The sequence below is a fragment of the Halyomorpha halys genome, unplaced genomic scaffold, assembly GCF_000696795.3.
Source record: "Halyomorpha halys isolate HHAL.00 unplaced genomic scaffold, Hhal_1.1 Scaffold346.1, whole genome shotgun sequence".
Classification (NCBI taxonomy): Eukaryota; Metazoa; Arthropoda; class Insecta; order Hemiptera; family Pentatomidae; genus Halyomorpha; species Halyomorpha halys.
This window is the reverse complement of record NW_027106417.1, coordinates 349,356-356,474: the sequence shown is the minus strand read 5'-3', so window position 1 is coordinate 356,474 and position 7,119 is coordinate 349,356.

Sequence of the window (7,119 nt, the reverse complement as noted above, 5' to 3'; positions counted from 1 at the left end):
AGTGAGCCATAAGCTTAGATAAATTCAAGAATGAATTAACTGTAGACATTTTCAATACCCTTGGTAACACGTTCAACACCAATCATTGACACCGAATAACTCCATATTGCACAATATCACCCGTACATACCGGGACCGTTCTAGTTTGGCTCGCTATTTACGCTGCCTGCGGAAGGTAAATACGAACCTGAATAGAGAGGGCTGTAACAAGGTTATGTTACGGTTGCCATGGTGAAATAAAAACACTGGCTAGATCTGTGTAGACAAGAGGTCTTACGGTTATCATGGAAAAACAAAACACGAGCGATATGTTTAGACGAGTGGGTTTTGTTTTTGTGAAGGCGACAGTTTGATTTCGAACACGTATGTTCAGACGAGGGGGTTTTGGTTTTGAGAAGATGACAGTATGTTTTTGGAACACGTTACGATTGTTCAATGTGAAGTGGTAATAGTTTAAAGGCCCTCTGTCTTTAGTGTTTGAACCGAAATACCACCATATGAGAAATGTCATCGTATGTGTTTTGTTTTTCCAAAATTATGGTGTTCTACTTCAATGGACGGTCATTAACACTAGAAGTGGGGATATAGTGCAGTGACGTTTCTTCAGCACGTCCTGGATAAGAGAGTTGTAGCATGTAGAGAGTTGTAGATGTCATCCTAAAACTTCTGGAGAAGGTGTAACGGAAAGGAAATATCGGACAACTTTAAGTTCTGTCAGGAGTGCATCCAAGGACTACGTGAGGTTTGAACTAAATTTTATTTTGTTTTTATTTTATATCCATTTTTTATACTCTTTTGGATAATAATGTAAATATAGTTATTAAGGTTAAGCATTTAAGTTAAGGTTAAGTCATCCTATAAGTTTTAATTGTTTTATTGATTGACAAGAATCCTTTCTTTTTTCCTTTTTCATTCTGTGTACATATATTTCTTATTATTATTAAACTTTTGTACATATAGTTCTGCTGTTCTTTCTCCGCCTTCAACTTGTTAATTTACTTATGTTTTTTTTTTTTGTGTTGTTCACGGAATATTACGATAATTCAACAGGTGGGTAGGTAACACCCCTAGGTTTTCTGTTATCTACATGTAAAGGTATTCGCCAGTGGTCATAATTCGACAATTATTTATATAGGGGTATATTCTAGTTATATTGTGGGGATAATGCTTCGGGGTTTTCGTTATTATATTAAAATAACATGGCGACTAAGGAGTAATTTATTCTTTATTATTTTGTCTTTTTTTTCTCATTTGCGATTATATTTTTCTTTTTTTTCCCTTTAACTCACCCCCTTCTCCGCTTAGTGTGGGCAAGTGTAAACGATAAAGATATAACTTAAGATAAACCAAAATTTGAGGTTATAGTTATTAAAATCATAAATCGAGACTGGATTTTCATGTCATTGCATATTTTCTTCAGTTGTGAAGCATTTTTAAAACCTCTCTGTCCAATTCATATCCTATGAAATAATATGTTGAAATTAAATATTGCTCTATTTTTTATGTTTGTTTCATAAAATTGCATACTTTACACTTAATTAGATTGCATATTTTTTGCCTGAATTAGATTAATTTGATTTTAGTAGCATAAAATTAATGTCTGAACCAAATTTCCCATTGACTCTTACATATGTGTATTCGACAATATTTATTTATTTTATTGCATTTTTTCCTTATTAAATTTATAGATTACTATAGAAAAATATCTTTTGTAGCCCTATTATGACTTCCACACAAAGGTAGCAATGCTTGATTGAATGTTCCCAAGACTGAATATTCATAAATCCTGCTACATTATTCGTAATACATACTAAGTACGTAAATATTGCCTTATATGCCTAGTATATGATAAGAAATTTTCATTTAAAATCTTATTTTATATAATTAAAATCTTGCATATTTTCCAACAAAGTGCAATAAATATGTATTTTTTTATTATTACTATATATTCCACAATCCTTCAAAATCACAAGTTCGAAATTATTGGACAATATCCAATATTGTGCAATAATATTGTGCATGCAAGGCACTCTGGACTACTCTGGCCATCTTCCTGTAATAAATTACACATGGTCAACTGATAATCTTCCAATATTTTATAAAATAATTGAGCATGCTAGGACAGCTTTAGACCACTCGAACCATCTTCTTATTATCAATTATTTGTGGTCAACTGATAAACTGTCAATATTTTATAAAATATTGTTTATAAAAAGGCAAACAATTTTCTTGAGCAACAGGCTCTTTAATTTTATCCACTATCCACCACTCCGTATATGAAGGCGTATAATGCAAGTCTAACGAGGGTGAAGTCGGTGAGCACATAAATAAGAATAAAATATATAATGATTGGAAAAGTTTGTCGGGGGGTGCGGTCAGCAAAGAACAACATAAATAAATATGGTTTTGTTTATTTATGTTGTTCTTTGCTGACCGCACCCCCGACAAACTTCTCCAATCATTAATCTACGGTCTACACCTCATTAATAAAATATATAGATTTAAGACAAGAAAATCACTCGATCCTCCTGACGTAGTGTCGAAAAAAACTAATAGAACTCGTTAATGGTGAAAATAATAATTACGTTACGTTTATTAACTTTTTTAAAGATCTTTAACATTATGACTTCATTATCTTAATTGCTCCTCCTCCTACCTCTTTGATTCAATTGATTATGAAACTTGTTCCATCTTGCTTCATTATGAAAGTAAGTTTCTTAGTAGAAGGAGTATTGATAATATAATTCAGCTGAAAATTCCAAAATTAACTTTCAAGATAATATCCTTTTTAATTAATCTTTTTTTCACTCTCTAAGTCCCTCCTAGTTGATACTTTGCCAGGTCCAAACTCCCTAAAACTTTTTACGGGGAGTCTGTATAATACTTCCTTTTGCTATTCGTTTAAGTTGCCAGGAAAATAGTCTCTTCATGCGCTCTTACTATAATTTTAAATACTAAACTTCGGTGCGGTGTGCTCATTAGACTTCTTAACTTACCACAATATTTCCTGTTGAAATTAATCCACAACAGATATTTTTGTGTTTTTCACTTAGTAACGAGCGGATCCTTGAAATGTTAATAAACACTGAACAGACAGACGGATAAAAGGAAGAGGGGTAGACCGAAACGTAGATGGGAGTATTGCGTTAAAACTAATTTAGTAGAATCGGGTTTGGAGGGACATACTGGAAAGATTTATGTATAGAGCGATTAGTGATATCGGCATCGAAACCTTGGGTACGTTTGGCATTCATTATTATTATTAAAGAAGATGGCCTCGTGACCTTATATTGTAAACTTTTTTTAGAGTTCTATTACTGGGTAATTTCTCTACATCCTGTATCATATCATTATGTCATTATGATCAAATTTACTTGTTGTATTTTTTTTATACAGTTGTAAATATCAATAAATAAATAAATTATTATTATTATTCACTTTGGCTTTACTTTCCTTCACTTATTTTTTAAATGATCTTTTCAGATGATAGATTTACTAACTCTAAACAATTTAAACAGTCTCAGAAAAGTAGTTTTAATATTTTTCTTTCTAACATTTTAACATTATTCTTCTGGAAAGGTATGGAAGAGATATAACATATTGTAACGATGTTATCTGGTAGATCGATTATAATTGAAATTATCGATGAATTAAAACAGGTGTTTTTGAACAGTGTTTTTATATATGAAAAGAGTAAAGCTAGGTTAGTGTTGTGAATATTTTAGTCCCTGTGCAATAAAAAATTGTTTTTGTTTTTGTTCTTTGTGATTTGTTTCTTGGCCCAGGCAATACGCGACAATTGGTGTCAGAAGCGGATTTTGTGTAAGAAAATGAGAATAAACCAGATAAAAGTCTATTAATAGTGTTTGCAGAGAAATAATTTTGACTCTGGTTTTTAATGGATAATTGACTTATTAGATATAAATGTTTTGACCTGGGCAGAATAGCCTGAATGAAGTTTTTAGAGTGGTTAAATTATATGTTTTCATAGTGGTATTGAGTAGATTGTCCCTGAAGATGGCCGAAACGTTGGACGTGTAAAAGAAATAAAAGTTTTGAGACTATAATTGGATAGTGTTTTGAATTATTTATTAAAAAATTACCAGTCTCAAGAAAAAATTTTAAGATTATAAATAAATATTTTTTTTTTATTGTAGATAGAAAGTGTAGTATTGAGTTGCTTGGAAGAAAAGAGGTTAGGGACATTTAACACCCGGTCAGGCAGCGAATATGGAAAATTGTTTGTCAATACTTAGGGAAATGAAATCCACCATGGATGTAATGAAATCTGAAAAGGATGAATTGAAAAAAGTATGACAGCTAAGTTCAAGAACATTGAAAAGGACTTAGGAAGCACAGGAAAGCAGGGTGGAAATGTGGAAAACCAGCTATGTCTGGACTCTGATGTTGAAAAGCAGATAAGGACAACAGAAAGTGTATTATAATTCTTTGTAGTGAATGCAAAGTTTAGAGCGTTTGCCAAGTAGGTGTTGTAGTATTCGAAATCTATAAGCAATTTCTTGTCGTTTCAGTCTTGTGTGTAGATTCCAAGTAAGTCTCTGGTGAACATGAAGTCCTAAGTATCGAATCTGTTCAACAGGCGTTAGTGGAGTATTTAGAAAGGATACTGTAGGACAGGAGGGTAGAATAAAGGTGATCTGGTGGGATTTGTCAGAATTTATTTTGATTCTCCAGTTTTGAAACCATTATGCAATGGATGTTATATGTGTCAGTAGTGTTGGCGATGCATTAGTAGGGTCGTGGTTTACAGACGTTACACATGTGACATCAGCGTATGTTGTTAGGACTGTGTTAAGGTGGGTTGGGATGTCAGCTGTATAAACCTTATAAAGAATGGGACCTAAGATACTACCTTGAGGAACACCGGGGCACTGAGAAAAGAGAGATGAGTAGACTAAGTTATGATATACTTTAAAGGTTCTATCAGAGAGATAGGAGCGGATTAAAAGAAAATATGTATAGAGAAGGAATGACGAAGTTTATAGAGCAGACCTGGATGCCAGACTCGATCAAAAGATTGTTCAACATCGAGGAAGACTCCAGTGCAGTACATTCCGCGCCCCAATGTGGAAGATATGACATCAACCACTCAATGACACTATGACAATTTAAAATGGAAAATTGGAGTTCTATCAATGGATAGATTCTGCACATGTTTGTATCATGTCACTATGTCACCTACAGCAAATTTACTTGTTGTATATATTTTTATATAGTTGTAAATAACAATAAATAAATTATAAAAAGAAAAAATGGAAAATGGTAAATTATTCCAAACAAATAAAATTTATTTTAATTTAGAGAAAGATTTTATTTAAAAATTCGCTTTTTAATTATCCGTTTTCGATTTGACATCAGCTAGAGAAATATATTTCAATACATAACAGCACGTGAATACATAAAAGAGCATTTCCCCGCTTATTGCACATGCATTGTGATGCACAGAACTGCATGCGTTATATAAATAAACCTGGATATGATTAAATATAAATGTTTCAACATTAAAAAAAAAAATTTCAAATTAACCAAAGCAATTTAATCAACAGATAAATTACTCCAGTCTCATAATGTGCGTTTAAGAAACATCTTAAATTGTTATTCAAGGAATGATTGTAATAAAGGCGACATTTAAAAATTCAAAATTAAAATTTTTACAGCTACAACCCATGGGAAGAGACAGAGGTTCAGTGCATAGTAAGTAAGTACTGTTTCTTAAACAATGGTTGTGGAAGGAGGTGATTTGCCCATAATTACGCTCAACTACCTATTTCTAGTTATCTTAGTTTTCTCAGTTAAGGGTACCCAATTTATTAAGGTTTGGTGGTCCCTGGGAGGGTTCCCGAATCCACAGGGTTGACTCACGGCTACAATAACAGAATAAATAAGTATCTGCCACAGCCAAATTCGAAACCGTGGCCGTAGGGTTAGTAGCACAGCGCCTTACTCACTGAGTTACCCTACTCTCCAGGATTAATCAAACTGTTGATGAAAAAACCTATAATTAAAACGTTAACATGATGGATCCAAATTATTAAATGTTATTCACCATTTTAAATAAAGTTACAACTCAACACTACCCTAGCATCCCCTAGGCCTGCCATAAAAATCCCAATTCCAATTAGAAACTTAATTTAGATGCATTTACAAAAAAAAAAAATTAACATTTAAAGTTGTTTTTTTTTGTTTTTTATTATAAAATATAAATATTGCTAAAGTTTGTATATTTGTATTATAAACATTGACTGCATTTTTCAAAAAGTTGTGTTATTGTACATAAACATATCATTATTGTAAAATAGTAAATTAAAATATATGGTTCCAATATTTTTGTCCATTGTTTAAAACTATTCATACTCTTACAACTAATAATTAGTTTATCAGAATCACACTCGATCGCCAAATTTTTCCCTAATTAATGGTACCCACTTTAAGAGACTGGATGAACCCTGGAGGACTCCCTAATCCACAGAACTGGCTACAGTAACAGAATGAATACAAGCCACTCTCCTAAGTATATAAAATAAAAATATTAAAATACTGTAGATCCTTTTATTTGTCCTTGTCGAAACGTAGACATGGACGGTTAAATGGGAAATATAATTAAACCAAAGTATATCAACGAAAAACTTCAATATTAATTTCACTTATATACTAAAAAATACTCAATACTAAAATATATAAATAAAAATATAAACATACTGTAGAGCCGGCTTATTCGTTCTAATTGGGACTGAAATATGCCCGGCTAAACATGAGAACCAATTAAACCGGAATATATAAAAGAAAAAAAAGAATATCAATAATTCTCATATATTAGGTAAAAATTTAAGCACAATACTTTATTTTTATTTTTTTTTTTTTAATTATCTATTTATTGTAATTTACAACTGTACAAAATAATACAATAGGTAAATATGCAGTATGTTTCATATACACTTGAAAATCTTGGGAAGGAACCACGCATTGGTGGTACTTCAAACATTAATTTAAACTAGAAGGTCCCGTGGCCATCTTCTTTTCAGATGCCTCGGAGGATTATCAGGGATTGTTAAGGATGAAAGATTAAGAATTAATGGGTTAGGATGGTTAAGGAGTTTG